Source organism: Aedes aegypti, chromosome 1 (assembly GCF_002204515.2).
Source record: "Aedes aegypti strain LVP_AGWG chromosome 1, AaegL5.0 Primary Assembly, whole genome shotgun sequence".
In the NCBI taxonomy this organism is placed as follows: Eukaryota; Metazoa; Arthropoda; class Insecta; order Diptera; family Culicidae; genus Aedes; species Aedes aegypti.
The window spans coordinates 69778497-69804949 of NC_035107.1; the positions used below are offsets into that span (position 1 = coordinate 69778497).

At 37.8% G+C, this 26453-nt stretch overlaps 1 protein-coding gene across 2 annotated transcripts in view; it reads left to right on the plus strand.

Annotated features, from left to right (window-relative positions):
• Positions 1 to 26453, plus strand: part of LOC5578628 (serine-rich adhesin for platelets) — a 550189-nt gene that overhangs the window by 385917 nt on the left and 137819 nt on the right. The window lies entirely within an intron of this gene.

Sequence of the window (26453 nt, forward strand, 5' to 3'; positions counted from 1 at the left end):
ATATTATTTTTATATTTAGTAAAAAAGTAGGACGCAAACTTCTCGTTGCTGGTGATATTGATCATCTTATGTTTTTTTAGAGTCCGTTGGCGGTCGTACGCCCGCAGCCGTTAAAGCGAACTGACACCCACAGGGTGGAATTAATGGAAAAACTTTCCTGCCTAGCAGCTTGAAAAATAATTGAAAATTGAAAGCACGTGGTTTTCGCAGAATGACAGCACTGTATCTGTGTATTAATGATTTATATCAGAAGTCACTGAACACGATGAGTGCGCTTGTTGTCGATTCTATGTAGTGTGTTTCGAAGTTGAAGGTTCTGTATAATCATAGACCGCTGCGCTCATATTTGGAGACATGGGCAGATAACCGCGATAATTGAATTTATCTTGAGACAGGCAATAATCTAAATTCGTTGCTGCACATCTCGCGAGAGCACACTCTCGCAGTACAGATCGGGTTTGATATTATGGGACGTCTTTTTCCTCCGGAAAATAAGCTTGATCGATAGGCTTATGATTATCGCCGTGACCGATAATTTCACTCCCTGGTTGTTTAAAATGCTCTTTGTACTAGTATAATCATAATATGGTTATACTAGCACAAAGAGCACTTTGAATTGATTTGTAAACAACACAGGCAATGACTATCACATTCGAGGTGATTCGAACAATGTTGTAGTGTGCGTGCCATCCCGTGAGTCGTCATGAGAGACCGAGTTTCTCATATCACTTTGCACTAATACACTTCCATCTTCGTTTTTGTGTAACAAATTTCTACCGCCCATTAGATATTAGATAGGCCTTTTCATGGGACAGGTCCATGTTGTATTCGTTCCGACTGTCAAATGGAAGTAAAATTGAAAGGGTTTATTCGCAAATTTCTTTTTGTATGCATATTTTTCAAATTTTGTATGATCCGTAACATCATGAGGACACCCCCTCCAGCGTTATGAAATTTATGAATGGGCTCAAAATCCGCGTACACTATAAGTCTAGCACCAGTTTAAGGCTATTATTCGCATTAATTAAACCAATCAATGTGCTTGAAATATACTGTTTGAAAGCACAAAAATACTACGTGCTACTGCAGTATGCTATTGACAATTTTATCAGAAAATTCAGTTGAATACACAGAATAGATGTTTTCTAGAAAACCGGTTACGCCTTCATCATTATTTGATCGTTATTTTGTATTATTGTTTACCTTTTGATACCACCTCGGTATTTGCATAGAAGTACTGTCAAAGACCTTCCGAAACAGCTGGTTTGAGACGTCTCGTGAAAAGGCCTATTGCTCAATTGTAACCACCATTGACAGTACTTTGATTTCAGCACAGGCAAAAAGGCCTCACACTCTCATTCGTATATATGCGACCAATCGCAGGCTGCAGCGCGTCGTTTTAATTCATGTTTGACGTTTACACACTACCGCCACCTGTTGGCCCATCGGCCAAACAAAGTCATTTTAGCATTGGGCTTACACGTTTTCGCGGCAATGATTTTGATCGCCATATTTTTAAATATAGTTAAACCAGTATTAGTCGATGTTCCATAGTTCGATATCGACTCATGAAACCATACTTAAAACAAAAAATCATAATTACTATAATGCTCCCTTTTATCAGCTTTCTAAAGAATATTTGTTCCACGAGTCGATGATCTTTTGAGTATCGACTGAAAATTTGACTGTACTTGAAATTCTGAAGTACATTCTGATGAGATTTTCATGCTGAAGAGCACCGTTTTCGAATCAAACGGTTTATTACATGTTAAACATGCTTCAGTCTTGGACAGAATAAACAACTTAGTTGAAGACGTCATTTTCATGTTTGAGCAATCACAATCCTAGATATTTGGGTTGAAAATATAGCATACTCAGTAGCACCATCTAGTGGAAGAATGAAGAAGTGTGGCCCATCACAAGTTTGTACTTGACTTACTGAACTTTTGAGCCCAGAAGTTTATATTTGTATGTAATCGGGATCCTCAGATATTAGCAATCAAAATATACATGTTCACTAGCGCCACTAGTTGAAAGAATTTTAATACTTGAGGTTCCTTGCATTTAAGCCTTCATCTTATGAAAAACCTTTTCGAAGGGGTAATATTTCTTAGTAATGAAAATATCTCAGGATCATTTTTCTAAGCGATCAGGATCCACAAATATCTGCGTTCGAAAAATAACATCTTTAGCGTCGTTTTGTGGAAGAAATCCGAATCAAACGGCGCATCACATGTTTAGTCCTTAATCTACTAAACACCTTTGCCGAAAACACCATCTTGCTAAAATATCGTCATCCTGAGATATTCGCGATCAAAATACGCCATTTTTTGGTAGAATTTCAAGTTGGGTGGCTTATTACATGCTAGACCTTGACCTATTCAACACTTTTGTCGAAGACGTTATAGGTAACCAGGATCCTGAGATATCTGTGTTCGAAAAATATCATGCCCACTAGCGCCATCTATTGAAAGAATTTCGAATCAAGAAGATCATCACATGGTAGCCCTTGAGCTACTGAACAACTTTGCCGAAAACACCATCTTTCTAAAAAATGGGGATCCTGAGATATTCGTGATTAAAATATTGTATGCTCACTAGCGCCATCTTGTGGCAGTTTTTCTTGTTAGGTAGCTTATCATATGTTAGTCCTTGACCTACTAAACAACTTTGTCGAAGACATCATCTTTCTAGGTGATCAGGGTCTTGAGATATCGGTGTTTGAAAAATTAAATGCTCACTAGCACCATCTGGTGGCAGAATGTCGAAACAAGCAGCCTATCACATGTTAGCCCTTGACCTACTGAACAACTTTGCCGAAGATACTGTCTTGCTAAAAAATCTAGATCCTGAGATATTTGTGTTCGAGATGTTGCATTGCGAAATGTCCACTACATCGGTTCCCCCGGGGCACAATCCGATGGCCACAGGAAGATGAGGATGTTTCCAAAGTGTTTTTTGTCCACTGACCAATTGGTACCGTTGGACTGAAGAAATTTGCTGAAGACATCCATATTCTATCTTGCCTAGCTTTGGATTTACTATCAAAATTGCTCCGCGTGTACTCAGTACACGATGCGACCGCTCGTGTGACGGGCCCGGTAAAAAAAAAAGTTACACGAGCCGTCGCACTGGTGTTCTCAGTACACGCGTAAAAACTTAGATTGAAAACACGATGTTTTCGAATACTTTTCGTTGATTTTTTCGAAAAATTTCTACAAGCAAGAAGAAGAGTAGATCTTGGAATAGGACCAACACCCGGATCAATTTGAAGGGATTTTCAACGTGTTTTTCGACTTTTCTCAAAGTGCGTGTATTCAGTACACAAGGGCGACCGACGGTGGGTTAAGAAAAATGAGAATATCGCTCTTTGTAACAATCATGACCAACTGCAAATCATGAAAGTCTGTTTATCGTCTATTGATACAGCTCTGATTATATCGGGGTTACAATGCGATGTTACAACTTGCGAAACTTTGTCGATCATGAACCGATACAGACGAGATGTTTTTCTTCGCTTGCTTTGATCGTACTTCGAAAACAATTGAGAACGAATTCTGTAATGCATGTACTGCAGACGGTTATGTGACAGTTGCATTGGTGAATAATTGGAATCTAACAACTATCGACATAGTAGATGCAAATTTGCTGAAGAAATTTGAGATATTCTATTCGTTGAACAGTTAGATTTGAGGTGGAATCGCCACTTACTGCAGTAAATTTGCGATTCTATTTGTCCCTGTCTGTTTGCGATGATCTTTTTTCAAACTTTTCCGTCAAACCTACTCCGTTTTTATGCAATATACACTTTCAGCCAAAATCAGAATACTAGCAGGACATTCCAGTGTTCCAACCCCTGGACTATTGGATAACTGCCGACAATGGAAGCTTTCATGTCTTCTCAACACTGATCGGATAGCTAATCACTCAAAAAAAAATTGTGAAAGCAAAAACTTAGAAAAAAAATCCACGTGCTCGGCTGGATTCGAACCCAGGACTCTTGTATGCTAGACGAGCGCTTTACCAACTAAGCTACCAAGCCACTTGGTGACCCAATAACTGAGTTGATTACAAGTTTAGAATTCATACTTGTTTGGATCCGTGCCTTCGATTTTTTGTTGGACCCGTTTCGCGGTGGACATCGTATTGAAAAAAAAAAACTTTTAGAAGGTCACGTCTTCTTTCGTTCTTTCACTAAACATGGTTGCCATCACGAACAAAAGGAAGGCTGAATCTCTGAATTCACAACTTCCTTCCAATAAAGTGATAATTGTGAGGATTTCCCCTAGGAATTCCTCTACAGGTTTTTTTCGTTTTAGCGATTTTCTCGAAGAATTATTCCGGAAATTTCTCCAAGGAACAGGTATTTTCTCCAAAAAATTTCTGGAGATTTTTTTCAACATTTCTTCCGGGGATTTCCAACAGCAATTCTTTTGAAGATTTCGTCCAGGACTTCCTCCAGGTATATCCCCCAAGAACTCCTTCGGAGATTTTCGCCAGGAATTCCTCAAGGGAATTCCAATAGTAATTCCTCAAGGAATTTCGTCCAGGTCTTCCTCTGGAGATTGCGTCCAGAAATTCGTCCGGGGATTTTGTCCGGCAGTTCCTCCGAGGATTTTTTCAGAGGGATTTTTCTGGGAGTTCGCACCAGGAATTGCTGCGGAGAATGGCTTCAGGAATTTCTTCAGAGTTCCTTTGAAAAGCCCTCCGAATTTTCTTAAGAAATTCTATCAGAATTTTTGCGGGGAATTCCCTCGGAGCTCCATCGGGAATTCCTTCGGGTTTCCTCCATGGATTTTCAAGGAATTCTTTCATTGTTCCTTCAGAAATACCTCGGATTTCCTCCAGAAATTTACCGGAGCTCCTCCATATGTTCTGCAGAGTGCCTCCGGGATTTCCTTCATAGTTGTCCGGGAATTCTTTTAGAGCAACACCAGGAATTCCTTCGGATTTCCTTCACAGTTCCTCCTGGATTTTTTCCACACATATGTCAGAGTTCCTTGAGTAATGCTTTGCAAACCCTCCGGAGTTCCACTGGGAATTCTCCTGGCGTTACTTCGGAAAATTCCCTACCTTTCCTACGAAGTTCTTCTAGAGCTTCACCGGGAACTCCTCCGGATTTTCTTCATAGTTCCTTTAGGGATTTTCCGCAGTTCTTTCAGGAATTCCTGCAGGCATTATTCCGGATTCCTCCCATGAATTCTTCCAGCAATTCTTGTGGGGTACCTTCAGCAATTTATCCAGACTTTCTAAAGAAATTTCTTCAGAGTTGCACCGAGCATTCCTCCAAGAAAATTTCCAGAACTCCTCTGGAGTTCCTCCAGTGATTACTCCATAAATTCTTCCAAAATTTTTGCCGACAATTTCTTTGGAGCTCCACCGGAAATTCCTTCGGGTTTTTCCATGGATCCATTAGGAATTCTTTCGGAGTTTCTCCAGAAATTCCTCGGAGATCCTTCAGGTATTCCTTTGGAGATCGTCCAGAAATTTCTTCAGAGTTCCTCCTGGATTTTGTCCATAGTACCTAGGATTTTCTCTTTTTTTTCTCTAAAAATTATTTCGTGGTTCCTTCAGAAAATCCTTCGGAGCTCCTCAAGGAATTGCTTTGGAGGTCCTCCAAAAATTTCTTCAGAGATCCTCCAGGAATTTTTTCGAAGTTCCTCTGGGAATTCCTTCAGATTCCCGCTATTTCGAGCTCTTATGGGAATTCCTTCGCATTTCCGCCATAGTTTCTACAAAAAATTTATCAGACTTGATTCTTCAGAGTTCTTCCAGTAACTCTTTGGAAATCTTCCGAAGTTCCACTAGGAATTCTTGGGGTTACTCCGAGAATTCCCCTAGATTTCCTCGGAGAAATCTTCCAGAGTTCTTCTGAGAAATCCTCCAGAGTTCTTCCGGGAATTTTTCATAAGTTTCTTCTCCAAATTCCCCCGGAGTTCCTTCTGAAACCCTCCGGAGCTCCTCCATGAATTCCTTTCTACTACAAATTCCCCCGGAGTTCCTCCAGTACTTCGGAGTTCCTTTAGAGTTCCACCAAAAACTGCTCCGAAGTTTTTCCACCACCAGAAGTACAGTAACGCTTCAGGAGCTCCTCAAGGAATCTTCCGGAATTCTTCTATGATTTTTTTCAGATATCCTCCAGGAATTCCTTCAAGAGTTCCTCCGGAAAGTCCTTCGGAGCTCCATCGATAAATCAGATTTTCTTTATCGTTCCTCCAGCAGTGCCTTCCAGTAATTCCTTCGGTGTTCCTCCAGGAATTCTTCCAAGATTCCTTCAGGTATTCCTCTGGATTTTCTATGGGAATTTCTTCAGACTTCCTCCGGGAAATCCTCCAGGAATTCTTCTTCAAAATCTTTCGGAGTTCCTCCAACTTCCTTCGAAATTCCTGTGGAGTTTCATCGGTAATTTTTCATCAGTTCTTCCGAAAAAGTCTCCGGAGCTAAGCCGGAAATTCCCTCAGGTATTCTGCTTGAATTTCGCTTTTCTAAGCATCGCGAATCCAAGATGGCGGTCTAGAAAACAAGATGCCGACTTCCGGTTCATGAAAATGATTGTATCTCAAGATCATGATCATTTAAAAGCATGATTTTTCCGACAAGTTTGTCCAGGTTGAAAATTGCTGTCAATTGAACATTTTGACATCCAAGACGGCGGCCTAGAAAACAAGATGGCGACTTTCAGTCCATGAAAATCATTGTATCTCATGTTCCTGATCATTTAGAAACATGATTTTTTCTACAAATTCGTCCAGATTGAAAATTGCTTTCAATTAAACATTTTGGAATTCAAGATGGCGGCCTACAAAACAATATGGCGACTTTCGGTTCATGAAAATCATTGTATCTCAAGATCCTGATCATTAGAAAGCATGATTTTTCCTACAAGTTTGTCCAGGTTGAAAATTGCTGTCAATTTAACATTTTGTCCATGATGGCGGCCCAGAAAACAAGATGGCGGCTTCCGGTTCATGAAAAACATTTTCGAATCCAAGATGGCGGCCTAGAAAACAAGAAGGCGACTTCTGGTCCTTGAAAATCATTGTTTCTCGAGAAATTGATCATTTAGAAGCATAATTTTTGCAACAAGTTGAATTTTTTTTTCAATTGAATATCCAAGATGGCGTCCTAGAAAACAATATGGCGACTTCCAGTCCCTGAAAACTATTGTATCTCAAGATCCTGACCATTTAGAAGCATGATTTTTCCTACAAGTTTGTTTAGTTTGAAAATAGATTTCAATTGATCATTTTGGAATCCAAGATGGCGGCATCACAGGTGTTTGCACTGCTTTAGGATATACCTGCAACCATATACTTCGTGTTAGTAGAATAGATGCTCAAGGCTATCCATTCTGTTTCTCTCTTCAGAGATTCGACAATCTCCTCTACTTCAACGGCATCGATTTCTCTCACAAAGCCATGGAGTTAACGTAACCGTGTGACGAGCTAAGGAATTCTTAGGTTGACTTTTTCATACGTAATTGAGTTATCATTGCACTGTAAAACAAAATCTGAATACATTTTGAAATTTTTGGTCGAATTTCTGTAGCATTGTCTGGAACTATATTGGATGAAATTTCTTGGAGAGATCTGTAGAGAAATTTCTTGAGAATTTCTTGACTAGTTTGGGAGTTGTCCTTAGAATAAAAACTCTTGAATATTCCAAGAGTTATTCTTACAAAAAAAAAAGTTCTGCTCTACATCAATCTCCTGGAAGCGTTGCTTAACAAATCCTTGGAAAAATTCTGATGGAATTGTTCCAGAAACTTTGGAGATATTTTGTTAGAAACCTCTGGAAGAATCTTTGGATGAAAAATACCTGCAATGATGTTTGAAGGTTTTCTCAAGAATACCTCTGGATCATTTATGTAAGAATCACTGAATGTATTAAATCTTTACAGTACTGCCGACATCGAAGTTCCAAAATTCTTTAACTTCGCCATCTTTCGATCGGTTTTGGTTAAATTTCCAGTAAAAGAAACCCAAATGAGTTATACTCATAAACACTTTTGAAGATACCTAATCATTTATTTTTTAGGCTCAAGTGCCATTAGGCAAAACGGAGCCGCCTTTGAAGATAAATGTATAATCGTTCTTCCTGATAGAAGTGCAATAGTCTAAAAAAATGGTTAATTTGCAAACAAAACTCTCAGACCATCAATGAGGAAGTGATTGTGAAACACCATTGTATATTTTCAACCTTTTTACTTTCTATTTTGCTCTTCGACCTTTTGTCCTCTGGACGTTTCGTCGTCAATCTTCTGATCAATTTTCGACTTTTTGTCATAGATTCCTTATAAAGCGGCGATTTTTTCCTTTTTCTACCTCCGAAACGAACAATTCTCTTTTAATTTAATAGGGAGCCCAAACGATTGGACAATATCAATCAAAGCTTGCCGCGGCACACACTGGAGTCCAAGGTAGAAAAAATTAAGGTAACAATGAAGGTTATTAAAGTTTTTCATCACACCACGTTCTCTTCAAGTGGAACAGCGTTGACGAATGTGTCTTTGACAGTGCTGGCGCTGGGTACACTTCTTTGGTTGATATGCAGCGGTACAGTGCTGCCAAAATTACCAAAGTTTTACACGCCTGCAAAAAATCGAAATTCTTGATGAAATTAGAAATGTTGTAACAGAAAAGAGAGTGAGTTCAAAAGTGTGTAAGCTTTGCCAGCTTTTGGAAGGAAGCTTTTACAGCTTCTGGAAGGGAGCTTTTCCAGCTTCTGGAAGGAAGCTTTTCAAGCTTCTGGAACGAAGCTTTTACAGCTTCTGGAACGAAGCTTTAACAGCTTCTGGAACGAAGCTTTTACAGCTTCTGGAAGGAAGCTTTTACAGCTTCTGGAAGGAAGCTTTTCCAGCTTCTGGAAGGAAGCTTTTCCAGCTTCTGGAAGGAAGCTTTTCCAGCTTCTGGAAGGAAGCTTTTCCAGCTTCTGGAAGGAAGCTTTTCCAGCTTCTGGAAGGAAGCTTTTCCAGCTTCTGGAAGGAAGCTTTTCCAGCTTCTGGAAGGAAGCTTTTCCAGCTTCTGGAAGGAAGCTTTTCCAGCTCCTGAAAAGAAGCTTATCCAGCTTCTGGAAGGAAGCTTTTCCTGCTTCTGGAAGGAAGCTTTTCCAGGTTCTGGAAGAAAGATTTACCAGCTTCTGGAAAAAATCTTTTTCAGCTTCTGCAAGCAAGTTTTACCAGGTTCAGGAAGAGAACTTTTCCAGCATAAGGAAGAAAGCATTTTCAGTTTCTGGAAGGAAGCTTATCCAGCTTCTGGAAGGAAGCGTATCCAGCTTCTGGAAGGATGCTTATCCAGCTTCTGGAAGGAAGCTTTTCCAGCTTCTGGAAGGAAGCTTTTCCAGCTCTAGGAACGAAGCTCTTCCAGCTTCTGGAAGGAAGCTTTTTCAGCTTCTGGAAGGAAGCTTTTTCAGCTTCTGGAGGGAAGATTTTGCAGCTTCTGAAGGGAAGATTTTCCAGCTTCGTGAAGGAAGCTTTTCCAGCTTCTGGAAGGAAGGTTTTCCAGCTTTTGAGACGAAGCTTTTCCAGCTTCTGGAAGGAAGGTTTTCCAGCTTTTGGGACAAAGCGTTCCCAGCTTCTGGAAGAAAGATTTTCCAGCTTCTGAAAGGAAAGTTTTCCAGCTTCTGGAAGGAAGATTTTCCAGCTTTTCAAACGAAGTTTTTCCAGCTTTTGTAAGAAAGGTTTTCCAGCTTTTGGGATAAAGCGTTTCCAGCTTCTGGAAGAATGTTTTTCCAGCTTCTGAAAGGAAAGTTTTCCAGATTTTGGAACGAAGCTTTTTCAGCTTCTGGAAGGAACCTCTTCAGCTTCTGGAATGAAGCTTTTCCAGTTTCTGGAAGGATTTACTCTCATCACATACAAATATTTTCTCACTTTTTAGTTATTCTTAAGGAATTCTTTATTTTACTTTCATCATTCATTTGGCAGGCTCAAGCACCATTAGGCATTACGGAGCCGAAAACAATTCTGCAGAGTATTGACCAAAGTAAGCTTTTCTCTGTTTCGAAGAAAGATCTGCCCACACTGCTCAATTCATGACGAAACAACAACCAGTGTTTGGTCTCATAAGCGAAGTTAAACTTCTCGATCGTTTTTTGCCCCTCTTATCCATTCGCCAATTTCGATCGCATTGATAGCCCACCATATCCATGAGCTCTCACCGCATAGGCAAAGCCCCCATCATAATGAGACCTCAAGCTGCGGTTGTTGCTTATGATGACGAGGAAATTTTCCACGCGTTGCATCATTTTGATAGCGTCGTTGTTGAGGAACACCACCAGCAGTCAGCAGCCGAAGCAAAAAGGAGGTCGACGGACTTCGAATACCCATCGCGCTCGAGAGGATAATTAGAAAACGAGCGAGGTATGAAATTAGCCTCAGAGGATTAGTAGAGATCGGGTGAGTGTCGAAATTGTTCAGCGATTGGGAGATGAAATTTGTTTAAATACCAAAATTGCAGCAATTGGTTATGTGGAGACTTTCAAGGGGGTTTTCAACCAATGCGAAATGTTTAAATTAAAATTGCAGATAAATTACAAATTTCGAAGCCCATTCAAAGATTTTTTTTTTCAACGAAAAAAATTAAACATTGTAATACCATAACAACATTCTGGCAATTTATTTGTCGAACAATTGACACATGAACATCACTTTTTTGCAGTTAACTCCTGCATTCACCTCCGGTAAGCAAACATTTGTCTACCTCTTTATGGTGGCGCTAATTTACGTTCCATTCTTTGTCTTTCACCTTTCAAGCCGTTGCCCATTTCCTTCCACGATACAGCACCACGTATCAGGGGTAATTGACAGTCGATTGTAAATTACTTCTGTTGTCTCACAGCTCTCCGCCCTCGCCTCATCATCACCCACAAGTTGCCGACAATAACTCCTAAAAGGCGAACGACTTCATTAGCGTCTGCAAAAGACCATCGCCGTTTATTTAACCCTCTAATGGCCAATTTTTTTAGTTTTGATCTAGACATAGTTTTTCGCTATATGAAAGCGATCTAAGAACGATTTGAACATCCCCATTAATTTTATTTTTTCTTAAAGCCTCCTTTGGTTCCCATTTTTTGTTAACAACAAAAATTTTTGTTAACACAATATTTTTGAAAACATCTATTTTTTTGGTTTTCTGCAACAGACGCTTCTTCTGTGATAGGTTGATTGTAGAAATACATAAAATGAAAAAAAAAAAAATGTTTTTACATGAAATGAGACTCAAACACTTGTAGCTTATAAAATAATTCAATTTTTCAAACTTGTTTGAAAATTACAAGAAAAGTTGTTAACGAATATCTTTTTTTCAGATTTTATCCAAAAAAAAGTCATTTTGATTTCTCTACTGGGAAAAAATACACAAAATTTCAAAGTGTACCCCTTTAAAAAGCTGTTTATGATTTTAAAAGGGTTAAACAGCTACCATCTGATCATCTGAGCGCGCATTGTTGAACCAGTAGCTCGCACTTCCTCTCTTCCACTTCGAACGCTAACGCCCGACGATTGTCATTTGCATATCACATAAAACACACAAAAATGTAAACGATGAAGAAGAAGACGGCGACGACGACGACGAGTCACTTCACATCAATCGAATGCATATGAGTAAAGCTCACCCGCAGCCTTTTACGGTTATGTCATTCGCTGCTGCGGGCTTGAGTTATGGAAAACGAATGCGTTCGTTGCACTAGTGAGTGGTTGCTATCAGTCGTTAACCTGTGAGAAAGTTCAACTACTTTGGCGACTAGGCTTATCAATGTTCTGTTAACAGCTTTCTTGACTTCTGTGAAAAGGGTTTAAAATTCGTAACTCCTAGAAATCCGGAATCCTAGAATCCGGACTGGATTCCCAAGAGGAATCCGGACTGGATTCCCAAGAGGAATCCGGACTGGATTTCCAGGAGGAATCCGGACAAAACTTCCTCGACAAATCCGGACAGGATTCCCAAGAAGAATCCGGAAAGGATTCGCAAGAGGAATCTGGACAGGATTCCCAAGAGGTATCCGGGCTGGATTCCCAAGAGGAATCCGGACAGGAATCCTATCCGGATTTCTTCTTCTTCTTGGCATTAACGTCCCCACTGGAACAGAGCCGGCTACTCAGCGTAGTGTTCAATGAGCACTTCCACAGTTAATAACTGAGAGCTTTCTTTGCCTAAGTTGCCATTCTCGCATTCGTATATCGTGTGGCAGGTACGATGATACTCTATGCCCAGGGAAGTCAACGAAATTTCCATTACGGAAAGATCCTGGACCGACCGGGAATCGAACCCAGACACCTTCATCATGGCGTTGCTTTGTAGCCGCGGACTCTAACCACACGGCTAAGGAAGGCTATCAGGATTTCTTCCTGGTATTTATTACTTCTGGGATTTCCAAGAGGAATCCGGATAGGATTCCCAAGAGGAATCCGAAAAGGATTCCCAAGAGGAATCCGAAAAGGATTCCCAAGAGGAATCCTAAAAGGATTCCCAAGAGGAATCCGAAAAGGATTCCCAAGAGGAATCCGAAAAGGATTCCCAAGAGGAATCCGAAAAGGATTCCCAAGAGGAATCCGAAAAGGATTCTCAAGAGGAATCCGGACAGGATTCTCAAGAGGAATCCGGACAGGATTCCCAAGAGGAATCCGGACAGGATTCCCAAGTGGAATCCGAACAGGATTCCCAAGAGGAAAACGGACAGGATTCCCAAAAGGAATCCGGGTAGGATGCCTCCTGGAAATCTTTTTCGAATTGTTATTCGAGAGTTCTGTCCGGTTTCGTCTTTGGAATCCTGTTCGGATTCGTCTTTGGAATCCTGTCCGGATTCGTCCTGGGATTCCTGCCCGGATTCCTCGTAGGAATCCTGAGATATACAACAAGATCAAAAAACTGAATGTTAGGCAAACACAGCTAAAAATATGTTGTAAATTTCAGTTTATTTTCATGCACATATTTGGAGCATTAAAATAAACTGAAATGTCAACGACAAATCGATTAATGTTCAATCGAATGCACTTTAAATTTACACGATCATGTAACATTCAAGCATCTTTAGTTGAAAATTAAACGCTGTAACAATAGATGAATTTGATTTACTTTTACTATACTCTTCTGTTTATGCTACATTGAAATTTAAATATTTTTATCTGTGAAGTTAAAGTGAAACTTGAATGCCATTCAGCGTTAAATTATTGATTCAAAAATATTTTACAAGTTGGCAACAGAAACCATGAAAAGCGTGATTTACTGCTGTAGCTGCAAGATGGAAAATGTGCATGTTTGACTAACCAAGTAGGAAATTGTCTGGCAACCCTGTTCAGGTAAAATGAAACTAAAAAAGAAAATAGGGAGCCGGATTCTACCCTTTGCTTTTTTTTGTGCTCTCCATCTTTGGTATTTTGAAACAATACGCGTCGTATTGAAGTGCATTTTATTACAAAGTTTTGGACTATTTGGCGGACAAAATAACTTAATGTTCTCTCAACAAAAATTTATAAAAAAACTAAGAAGATTATTCTGAGGGTAGTCGTTGATTTTCTCCAGTTCCTTCGGAATCAACTTCTTCAACATAGCACATAATGACTTCAGGGGAGATGCAAGATAGATTTCTTTAACGACGGGGCATCTCTAAAATAAAAATTCTCAGAAATATTTGAGTAAAATCATAAGGAGAAATCTCTGGAGGAAGTGTACCTGAAGGGATTTCCGAAAAAAATCCTCCAAGAAGAAATGGAAAAGGGAACCCGTAGAGAAGTTTTTGAAGGATTTTAAGGAGGAATTCTTGGAGAGGTTGTGAAACATTTGAAAAAAAAATCCTGGAAAATTGTAACAGAAAAACAAATTCCTGGATAAACAGCTGGAAGGATGAAGTCCAGAAGTCTCTGAAGAAAAATACAGCCATTCCATGAAAAACCGATCTAGTGGGTCACCGAATTCCGTGAAAATTTGCTATTTTGTTCCTTATCCGAAATAAGGATACACGTGTTTTTGGGTTTTTTTTGATTAGGGTGACCATTTCCGAAATAAGTTGACCAGAAAAATCGCGATTTTGCAATTTTTTTATAGTCCTAAAAGAATATTTATTTTTTGTATATTATCATGTAATTTTTTTTCAGAGTTTCATTTTTTTCTGATAAGTTTATTCCATAAAACAAGATTGGAAATCGGTTGAGCTGTTCAAAAGTTATGATTTATTTAAAAATAAAAAAATCTAATGCGCTGAGAACTCCAGTGTGTGCCGATAAAAATTACTGAATTTTTATTTACAAAAAAAATATCTCAAAAACTAAAAAACATACATCGATGAAAATATGACAGTAAACGTAAAATTTTCAAGAAAAAATTAGAACAGCGATAGCCTTTTTTGTGTCGAGGCCTTCAAAACACGAAAAAACAAAAGAAAAATCATTTTATTTTCATGTAAAAAACAATTTTTGAATTTTTGTGATTTTTTTATTTTTCTTGAAATTCAAAATTTTCAGCTTACATTGAATTCAGTAAATTGAAAATCGGTCTAGCGGTTCATAAGTTATAACAAAAAAAAAATGCAAAATCGCGGGTTTTCTGCCACCCTATTTCGGAAATGGTCACCTTAATCAAAAAATCCAAAAACACGTGTATTCTTATTTCGGATAAGGAACAAAATAGCAAATTTTCACGGCATTCGGTGACCCACTAGATCGGTTTTTCATGGAATGGCTGAATAAGAAAATGTTTCTTAAGGAATCTAAAGAGATAGTTCTGTAGAAATTTGGAAGAATTTTCTGGATAGATACTTGGAGAAACTTCTGTTGAAAATCTTTAATAAAAAAAAAATAGAAGGAAACCCCGTCCCTCTCTTCATAAGCAATACCAAGTAGAATTTTTATTTTTTTCAAGGACTTCCTAAATAAAATCTTGCAGAAACTTGAAACGTGAATTAGATTTTTGTATAAAGAGTTTGTAAACTGGGAACACTGTTTATAAAACTTTGTGTTGGTTTCTTCCACTTTTCAGTGGTTCAAATGGTTTTCGAGTAACTCAATGTTACTCAACGTTGCAATAAACCACTAGCATGCGTATTTGTTCAAATAACATTGGGACTTTAAATGATTTTACAGTTTTTCATTCAATTTTGAACAATACAATATTGAACAATATGTCTGGTAACACTGTGGTGGTAATAGTTGATGTGTGAAATTGTTGTATTTCGCTATACGCCATATAGCATTCCGGGTCATTTGGCCGAATGCCGTTTGTCCGAACACCATTTGGCCGAAAGAGTCATTTGGTCGAATGCCATGTGTCTGAATGCCGTTTGGCCGAAAATTAAAAAAATAAGTGAACTACAGTTAGCATGCATTTGTAACGGATTTCAAAGCTGAATTTCAAAAATTTTATTCAGCTTACTAATAAAGAATAATAAGTCATCATTGATATGCAAATTATTGGCTCTTTAGTGTTAGTTCAAGAAACTGTCAGTGCTGAAAGACGATCATCCTAAATGTAAGCAATTATTCCCTTCTCTGCTAGCAGTAATAGCCGCCTGTAGACGTTTTCGCATCGCGTTTTTAGTCAGCTTTTGTCAATAAAACGGATTACGACTTTCGCCCTTCTGTTGGATCGAATTACTTCGATCCCTCGAATGGTACAAAGTAAAATATTTCATAGTTCTAGCAATCACAAATATTGGCTTCTTGTTCTCACTACGGTAATCAAGTAATTCGGTTTACTGTTTTACGCAAGCAACGGTGCTGAGCTCAGTTCACAAGTTGCAATCTTAATCTTAGAGGAGAATGACATCTCACCTTAGTTAACCTTTGTGCTTAAAAGTATGTTTTGAATAAGATTCTTTATGCACGCATTGCAAGCCTTAATTCCGACAACTATGAAAAATACTTTTCTCTTGAAAGAACAGCCTATGATCAAAAGAAGGAAAAATCTCTGATGAAATTTTAAGCAATTGTAATGCAAATAATCGTTATATCACTATATCAGTATAACTACAAAGAACTGCCGATGATTCAAATATGGTAAAACTCCCAATTAAAATATAAGCTAAATTATTACTGATAGTAATAAAATCAATATAACTCGAAAGAATAGCCTATGTTTAAAAGAAGGAAAAAAAATATGATAAAATCATTAAAAACACTTATAACTCTAGCTTACCGTTGGTAACTCAGAAACGAATTTACCATTAGCTTGAAGTCTTGACGCGAAGTGTGGGGTTCACAACTTCGTCCTGAATAAACGGGTCGATTTTATAATTTTCTTGAAGCACTTATCTAGCGTCAAACCTGAAGTCCTATCACATATTAAATATCAACAAATGAATGAGCTGAACAGCTACTGGGCCACAATTATTAAACCTACACATCAGCGATGTAGCAATTTGATTTTTTTTTCATTTCGTAATTCGGCCAAACAGCATTCGGCCAAATGGCATTCGGCGAAATGACGTACGGTCAAACGGCGTTCGGCCAAATGGCCGGGCACCGTCATATAGGATAGCTCTTAACGCAGATCATAGCAGATATCAAGCTGGATAGCAGTGCTGCCAGTTAACACAAGCATATCGCTCGTAGCTTGGAATATTGAATAACACTGGACATCCACCCTTACTATTCTGAGCATTTGGGTTAGCTACAATACATCGCGATATGGAGATTTTCTTCGTGGTTTAGCCAGTTACGTGAAGAATTCTGTATTTCTCTATGGAATTCTCGCATAACTTTTCAAGAGGTCACTATAGATCGAAAGATAATGTTCCTGGCTAGCATTTCGTGCTAAACAAAAACGCAACCGAAGTGAGTAAAGTGGCTCAGTTATTGATTAAAGAGAAAGTAAACAAAGAGAGCCTCTTAATGCTAGAAAGGTCCTTTTGAAAAGTTACGTGAGACTTTATGTAGTCGAACTACTTCAACTTTGCAGAGTATTCGTCTTGGATATCCTGTAGCGGTGTAGCATATCCAAAATATATAGGGGTTTATTCGTTCCTACTTAAGCATTTGGCAAAACTAGATTAATTTACTGGCAAATTTTCAAGGCTCCAAAGCTTCCAAACAATTATGTATTTATATGGCAAATTGTATACAACTAATCTTAGATTTCCGCTTTGCTGTATTTTCTATCTTACCATGAATTTGGGATATTGAGTAGAACGGTCATAAGTTCTACTTAAGCAGTGTTGGCAGCTATAAGAAGTTTTGTATATTGAAAGACTATAGGGTATGCATCACTTACGTCGACTTTGATGAATATTCGATGATGAAATTTGCCAATCGAACAGCGTCGCAATCTAAAACTAGAATATGCGGATTAATGCAAGGCTTCTCTGGACGACCCCGAACGAGTAGTGAAAAAAACTTACAGTGATTGATTTCTATATGGGATATTCAAATGTCTTCTTTTAACCCTGATAGCAGATTCAGGGAATGCTTACGACTGTAGTCTGCATCACACTGGAAATTTTAGCCAACTACTATGCCTCTCCACAGGCCTTCAAGGCGGAAGTCCAACTTTGGACACCCAACGAATTGCATAACCTCGTACTCGTTCGATCAACCTATAGTAGAGTCAACTCAGCAGAGGCCACCAATTTACCAAGAATCCAACAGTGAAGCTAATCAACCTGCAACGAAAAATGAGAGATCTCGTCGTCGCCGCCATAAACCACCCTACTAGTGGTGTAAGCTCACGGAGAACGGCCGTGACTTCGACGATCAATCACTGACGAATCGAAACGTTCGAATTGAATTCATCCGAAATAATAATCCTAATAGTGCATAGTGGACGGACGCCGCAGCGCGGCGGTCTGTCAATTACGAGATTTATTTGCGTTGTCTTCGATTTGATCTGCTGCTGCTGCTATTGCTCGATTATGATGTTGATTTCGTTGGTTACGATTATGGGGCTGCTGCTACTGAGCAACCGTTGTTGTTTTCCATGATTGGATCGGCAGCGGTCTGGGAGGCCTCCACTCTAGTGCAAACTCCAATCAGCTAACCAACCATCAACAAAGCAGCAGGGATTTCGGTTTTGGAAACTGAAAGTTTACCGTCCGGCACTGCCTGGTCTGGTGTTCCGTTACATTCACCTCTTTTTGGACGGCCACACTTGCGCGCTTCCCGACCAGCGAGTTGTAACAGAATTGTAACTGATCTAAACACTTTTATTATTCAACAAATTTTGACTGGTTTATAGTTAAATAACAAAAAAATATTAAAAAATATTCCCTACATTAGAGTAGTTGTAACAAAATATGTAATACACTTCAACCTCTTTTTACGACTGTTTCTTTTCACGTCCACTAGCGCCGCGTCTGATGGCAAAATTTCAAATCTATTGGTCAAAATATATTGATTTACTGAACAGTCCTGTCGAAGACGTCATCTTTCTAAAAGGTCAGAATCTGGAGATATCTGCAAAACAAAAGTTTCTGGCTCACTAACGCCATCTAATGGTAAAATTTCAAATCTCATAGCTTTAATAATTGTAGCCTTTGAGTTACTGAACAATCACGTAACGCCCCCAACCAGTGTTTTATAGGAGCCCTGGTTGTATTTAGCCTATTCGTTACCTCTTACCAATGAAGATAGCACAAAATGCATACCTAAACTTTGCTCAAGATCGACTTTAATAACCTGTAGAAAATTTGATATATTGAGCTCTATCAATTTTACTTAAGCAGTGTTGCCAGCTACCGAATAATTTAAAGTCTTACATGAAAAATGTATTATAGTGAAGCTTTATTCTTTATATTTTGCTATCTTGCCACAATTTTTGGATTTCGAATTTTCCGTAAATTCTCCTTAAACAGCAAATTTCAAATAATTTGAAGAATGATTAACACATTGTGTTTTTTTTTTAAATACACAGTTCGAACGAAACGTGTAAATTTCTGAGACATATAATGCACATAATTGGAGCGTGGAATAATCATGGATATTTACATGATATATCATGTAAACTTCAATGACATGACATATAACACATTTTTACATGATTTCAGACTTAAATTTACATGACGTTATGTTTACATCGTATAAATGAAGTTTACATGACGTGTAATCTTCATTACAGTGATACCTCCATGAGTCGATGTTCCATGACTCGATATCGACTCATGGAACCATACTAGAAACAAAATTTCATGGTTACTATGATGGTCCCTCGAAACTGCTTTCCAAAGGATTTCTGTTCCATGACTCGATATTTCCATGAGTCGATGGTCCCTTCAATATCGACTCATGGAGGTTTCACTGTATTTTTAACTGTGTAGTATGCAGGGTAGTTTGTAGATCTCTTTTAAGAGACTTAGTCTCTTTTTTATTGAAAGTTTCTAATCTGTTTGTATTTTCAACTGAAGGTCAGCACCGTCTCTATTTTAACGAAAATGGTCTCTTAAGTAACTTTTTACTCATTCTGCCTACTGTGAATCCTGCTGCCAAATTTTAGAGGTCCAACAGAAACCTTCAAAGATTATTACACAGGTTGCACAGTAGGGTGCGGCTTATTTCTCAAAAGTCCTCAAAACCAAAAATTTGTATGCTCTTCTGAATTTAAATCACATAAAAAGAGAAACTTCAAATTTTAGCCAAAAACATTCACATTTAGGGGTGGCGCAACGGTTTAAAGGTGAATGTTCAAGTTATGAAAAACTAAATGAACATAACTTCTTTTTTTCAACCAATTTTTAAACTTTTGCACCTTAAAAAAATATTAAAACTTTGTAGAATACCAAATTTGTCTAATACCAAAACTAGTTTTTGTTAAAAGTAGTTTACTCCAAATTTTTCCTCATTTCACTAAAAATTTCGTCTCTGTTTAGCCATAACTTCATGAATGCTCAACCGATTCCAAATCTTTTTACATGCTTTTGAAGCTAATTTAATTGTTTTTAAATTGTTCATACAACACATTTCACTAAAATATTGTATCGATCAAGTTATTCAAAAAAACATTATTTTCGAAGAAAAATTACAGTTTTTTTTTCAAATTTTTGCCAGTTAAACATTATCTCCAAAGCTGAAACCGATTTTTCTCATTTGTTAAACTTTTGAAAAGGACTTTGCAAAAAATTGTTAAAAAATTTGAAACAAAAATATTTTTGCACATGTTAAAATATGTATTACATACATACACTATTCAACACGTTATTAGAACAAGAAGCTTTATAAATTTAGGTTGTGTAAAAAAACAGTTTCAGGCAAAAGAACTGAAATAATCCAAAGAAATTTGAATTTTTCCTTCAAAAAATTATGTTTTTGGATAGTTTTTGTTAAATAACTAAGTAAAACCCATTTTTTAGAACAATTTGTTTTATGAACAGTTTGAAAACAACTAAATTTGCTTCAAAACATGCAAAAATATTTGGAATCGATTGAATATTTGTGAAGTTACAGTCGATTAAAGGTGATTTTTTCAGTAAAATGAGGTAAAATTGGAGAAAACTAATTTTAACGAAAACTATTTTCAATTTTAGACTATGTTCTACAAAGTATTCATAAAATTGATTTTGAAAATAATGGTTCTAAAAGTTTCAAGGTTAGTTAAAAAATAACGAAGTTATGGTGATTTTACTGAAGATTATTTTTTATAACTTGAAAACTCACCTTCAAGACGCTTGCGCCACCTCTAAATCTTTATATTTTTTAGCTCAAACTTTGGGGCTTCTCTTTTAATCTGATTTGAATTCATTAGAGTACACGAATTTTGGGTTTTGAGAACTTTTGAAAAGTTTCTTCAGTCCTTCAACGATTCCTCAAACGAAAAGCTTCAGAAATCTTTCTCTCTAATTTCTCTAGAGATTTCATCTGGCATACTGTCAGGGACTCTTCCAGAGATGTCTAGAAGGTTATCCAGTGATTTCAGAAATTCTTCCAGCGGTTTTTTAAGGAATTTTTAGAGGAAATTCCTTCGAATTTGCCTCAAGAAATCAAAATTATTTTTTTATTAACCTTCCAGTCGTCGCGCGGTTTGTCACCGTCAGATCCACCACGCTGCTGTTGTGAATGCAAAGCGAGGTTTTTTCAACACCCTCAACATTCCGATCCTCAGTAGGATCCGTCATCGTTGAATTCTTCTTTGTGTGAATGTTTTTTTTGACAATACATGCACGAATCTGGTTGAACGTGTATTCAGTTTTTCAATTACTTTTTCTACACTGATTCTCATCCACCTACTGACAGCAAATTCAATTTCGCTAGTGAAAAAAATCATTTCCTTCAGAAACCCAACAAAAACATCCGCAAATTGCAAAAGTTGTATTTTTTTATTAGAAAACAATCATGATTCATTAACTGGAGGCGTCACATTGCCGTTTTCTGACACCAGTAATATAAAATTCATTTGTAATTTTTTATATTCAATTTTCAATTTCAGTGCCTCTAGGTGAAATTGAATTTTAAAATGACACCAACAGTGGGTGAAACTGAATGCGTGCATGTGTTGCACTTACTCTCTTCCTCGTCGCATTCGCACTCGAAGTCAGATTGGCTTCTTGATAGCGGAGTTTGTTTTTGTTCGTTTTCGCACTGATCGGGTATCATTCGGCTGAATTTTTACGACACTGCTCTCAGTTAATTACTGCGGAAGTGCTCTTAGAACACTACGCTGAGTAGCCGGCTCTGTCCCAGTGGGGACGTTAATGCCAAGAAGAGGAATAAAAAATTGGCTTCAAAATTATTTAAAAGATTTGGAATCGGATGAGTATTCATGGCATTATGGCCAAACAAAGTTGATTTAATTAGTTATATGAGAAAAAAATTGGTGCGACTACTTTCAATTTTTTTTTGTGATTCGAACCAAATTTGATGTTTTTCAAACTTTTCATAAATTCAATTTTGAAGAGAATGATACTAACAGCTTCAAAGTTGATAAGAAAATAACAAAATTATGAAGACTTCACTGAAGGTCATATTTTATAACTTGTCAATTCACCTTCGAGTCGCTTGCGCCATGTTTATATGCTTAGCTTAGCTTAGACTGACTACACATATCAATGGTTGCTATTCCGTGATTGACCGAAGTCAGTGAAAATGCACAAAGAATCAACTAGAAGTTTGGCTGGGATTGACCATAATCTTCTTCAATGTGCATAATTCAGTGCCTCTATTTATACAGGGTCAATAACGGCGCCGGCCACGTCCTTGCAGTCAGGTGGGATTGGGGTAAGGAATGTTAGTGTGTAACCTTTGCTATTTGGAGACCGTGTTTGCCTCTGCATCTCCACAAAGGTTACTGGGAGGGATGTTTGTTAATGGGAAGGATCGTTGGGTCACAGGATTCACTTTGATAAGGTGACGAACCATTCAAAGTTTGTTGAACAAATACCTAAATGTAACATTCCTACAGCTGTCAGGACGAAAGCATGTGTTATTATATTTTACTTATTTGAAAAGAATCAAAAAACTTGATTGGTTGGAACATCATAGAACACTCTTATTCTTATGCCGACACTTACAGTAGCGAACCATCCAAAGTTTGTTGAATAAAATAAACTTTTCGCAAGTCTACACTTGTAGTGTCGAACCATTCAAAGTTTTTTTTTTAATTACAAAAATAAAGGTAAAAAGGGGTGTTCTGAAAATAAAAAAAAATGTGAAACATAAATAATTCATGAATCAGAGTTTGTGTCGACACTCACAGTGACGAACAATTCATAGTTTGTTGAAAATTTATATTTACGTCCCACAATTGTAACGATTAAATGTGCAGTCATACATATTTTATAGATTAGAAATAGTAGCATGAAACGAGCTCACCAATTGATCCTTTATCCTTCACTGTGCAGCCACAATCCACTCTCAGCCTCACTCGTTTGCTCGGCTATATAAAAGCACTCAGAAAAACAAGGCGCGCGACCCGAAAAGGAAAAAAAACTTGGCTTTCTTGACGCACTGCCCAGCAGCAAGCGTCAAGGTCAAAGGATCAAAAAGAACTAACCGATCACGCCACTTTTTCACTTACTAGACCGACGCGCGACATGTTTGATCCTGCCTTCGTCGCTCGCCCCCGTAGGAGCAAGCGTCAAGGTCGAAAGATCAAACAGAACTCATCGAGTCGCTTGCGCCATGTTTATATGAAGCAAAAAAGACTGTTGTTTAACTTTTCAAATTAACGGATTTTCAGTCTTATGGAAAAACGAAAACGATTCCTTTATTTTAAATCCAACCTTTCGGCCTTTGGAATTGGCCTTCTTTAGGGATATCAATAGCGGTACACCTTTATATTCCTGAAGAAGGCCAAGTCAAAAGACCGAAACGCTGGATTTTAAAGAAACGTAGCGTTTTGATTTCTCCGTAAGATTGAAAAGCCGTTTATTTAAAAACAAATGTTGTTTCAAAAATGATATCAATGCCTTATCAATCTAATAGCGCTTCTAGCAATAATGCAACTATTGCTATTAGTAGCAAATTGTAAATTATTTAATATAAACTTTTGTCGCAATTCACTGATCGGGTTCTGTGCTCTGTAACGATCCAACGAAGGTGAAGACATACCGTGCAAGTATCATCCATCCATCACCAGGTTTCGTAATCGTCACTGTCGGTAGCAAACAACTCTATAACGGAGTAATATCTGCATCAGAGAGAGCGAGACAACTCTCTCATCGGGCACTCCATCCGTCAAGTGTCTTGTTAATTATGTATCAACAAGCAAAAGCGAAGGAAAACAAACTTTCGGACGTCGTTGAAAGTGACGCTCTATCGCAGTAACCTAGCTTGGCCGGTGAGGTCGTACCTACAGCCAAATTGCAACATTTCGGCGAACAAGACGTCACAACATCATGGACAATGGACAAGTGGTGGATTAGTCATGCCCGTTCGCTAATGAGCCGGGAGCCGATGCCAGATCGCGATTAAGATTATTTCACACCTTACTTGGTCCACAAAAAAAATCCACAACCGCCGCATCGGGAATTGATCCTTGAACGGCTGAGTAAGCGTAGCTTACCTTCGATCAGCATAGCCCGATCTAAGTAGACTGTTTTTATTGCCAAACCGTGTTTTTTTTGCATCCTACCAGCTACCAACGCAACCAACGAATCGCCGTGCGGTCATTCAATCGACACTGGATTTCCGCGATTTTTTTTACGCAAATCAATTGAAACGGGCGCTACTTAATTTGGGATCGTATGTGTGTGCTCGTTGGCGTGCGCCTTTCGTTTTAGAATCGATTAACTTGCGGAATTCCACACTCTCGTACGCGTCGTGGCTTTTACTATGCATCAACAGTGCGTTGGCGATGAAAAGACGTTCGGTTCCAGAATAGGTAGGGGAAGTGGTTGTAAAATGAATTGCTTACAGATGAAAATCAAATTTATGGCAATGTTTATTACACACAGAAATTTTCGAATCATAATCCTCATGTTGACACATGATACAAGTAAAATTACTGATAAATATGACAACTTATTGCTCATAATTCAATTTTAAAGCAAAATAAAGGTAAAATCTATCTTAAATGGTGTTTTTATCACGAAATGGCGTGAGAACGGGTTGACAGATTCACAAAATCATTTCACTTTTACCTGCGTTAAGAGCTGTAACGTGCTTGTGCGTAGGGAAGTCTTTAAAATTGTCGACAAAACGGAAGAAAAACAAATTGTCATTTTGTATGGGAGATTGCATGCCATTTGCCAACACCTACTTGCTGGCATAGTGACGTTTGATATAAATATATTTTCGGCAATGCGGTTAAAATTTCTGAAAATTTTTACAAAAAAATACATTTGTTGGCCTGGAATAGTGTTTCTGCTTTGCAAAACCTCCGTATTCACGATGTTATGCGATAAAATAATAAAAATTCGTCATCTTTCCTTTAGAAACGGAATGAGATCCTTAAGGTGTTCATTTTATCACTGCTTCCCCTAAATTGATTTTGGACTTCAGCGAACCAAGCAACGGCGGGAATAGTGTCAGAGCCATCAGCAATAACAACACCGCCCGTTTGCATTAATGAATGAGGAAAGTGTGGAAGCTGATTGGCACTGTTTCCTGTGCGAGGTAATGTGATTGTTAATTAAATGAGGATTTAATTGAAACAGACGTTTAACCCTCTAATACCCAAATTTTTATTTTCGATTTAAGTATTATTTTTCGTTATCTAAAATCGTTCTAAACACGTTTTGGGCATTTATTTATTTTTATTCGCAAATTTTTAAATTTTGGTTTTTGATTTTCATAATTTTTATTTTTGAACATCCCTAGCTTTTTTTAATTTTTTTTTTTAAAGCCTTTTCTAGTTGTTGTTTTTTGGCAATAATAAAAATTTAAATTGTTACGGTATTTTCAAAAACATTTTCTTTTTTTTTTTGGAGCGTATTTTATTTTCCGTGTAACTAACGGAAAAACAGGTTTGAAATGATTTTAATATCACCAGGCTCTTCTTTTGTTAACCTATCACTGAAAAATATAAAAGGTACGATTTTTTATATTACACGTTAAATGAAGCCCAGGCATTTGTAGGTTATATAAGAATGCAATTTTTCAAACAATTTCTAAAAATACAAAAAAGTTACAAAAGTCATAAAAAAATTTCTTATATGCGTGTTACGAGTCAAGGTATAAACCAAAAATAAATTCATTTTGATTTCCGAGCTACGAAAAAATACACAAAATTCCAAAGTGTCTTAAGGCGGGGTTGGGTATTAGAGGGTTAATGGATGTACGGCAGTTTGGTAAATGCATAATCAGAGATTTAATCCTGAGAAAATTGAGAGTACCTCTCACCTATCGTTCTCCGTAACAATCATGAGCACTTGTTTATTATCTTCTGCTACCGCTCTGATTAGACCGGGGTATAACAGTTCATGATGAAACCCATATAAACAAGCTCCAAATTTGGGGGGCATTATTGCTATCAGAAGTTACCCCTAATAGTAAATAAGCGAGAAAAATGGGTTTTATCATTGCTTTCTCTTTGGGGATCACGTTCGCTGCTGTTGTTTATCAAGCTTGTTGTAACTTGCGAAGCATTGCCGTTCATGGACCGATCCAGATGGGATAGATTTTCTTCGCTTGCTTTGAAATCAAATTCCCATACATTGTATCGTTCTTTTCCACACAACAGTCGAGTTCTTTGCGCCCACATGAATTTGATGGACCACCAAACCAATTTAAAGAGGCAATGCTTGAATCGATGTTCAGTAAATCCTTAGAAGAATTATTGGAGGTGTCCTTCAAGCAGACATTGCAAAATCAAAGCAACCAGAAAGAAACATAACATCTGCTTCGGTCCATGATCAGCATTGTTTCGTAAGTTGTAACAAACTTGATAAATAGCAGCAGCGAAAGAGAGCCCCAAAGAGACAGAAAGAGCGATGATAAAACTCATTTTTCTCGCTTACCATTATCTTTGGGGGTTGGTGTTTTATTTTACAGGCGTGATAAACAATCGCAAAACATTTGATAGCAATACTGTCCCCCAGGTTTGGAGCTTCTTTTTTCTGACTATTATTTCGTCCGATCTAATCAGAGCTGTAGCAGAAGTTGA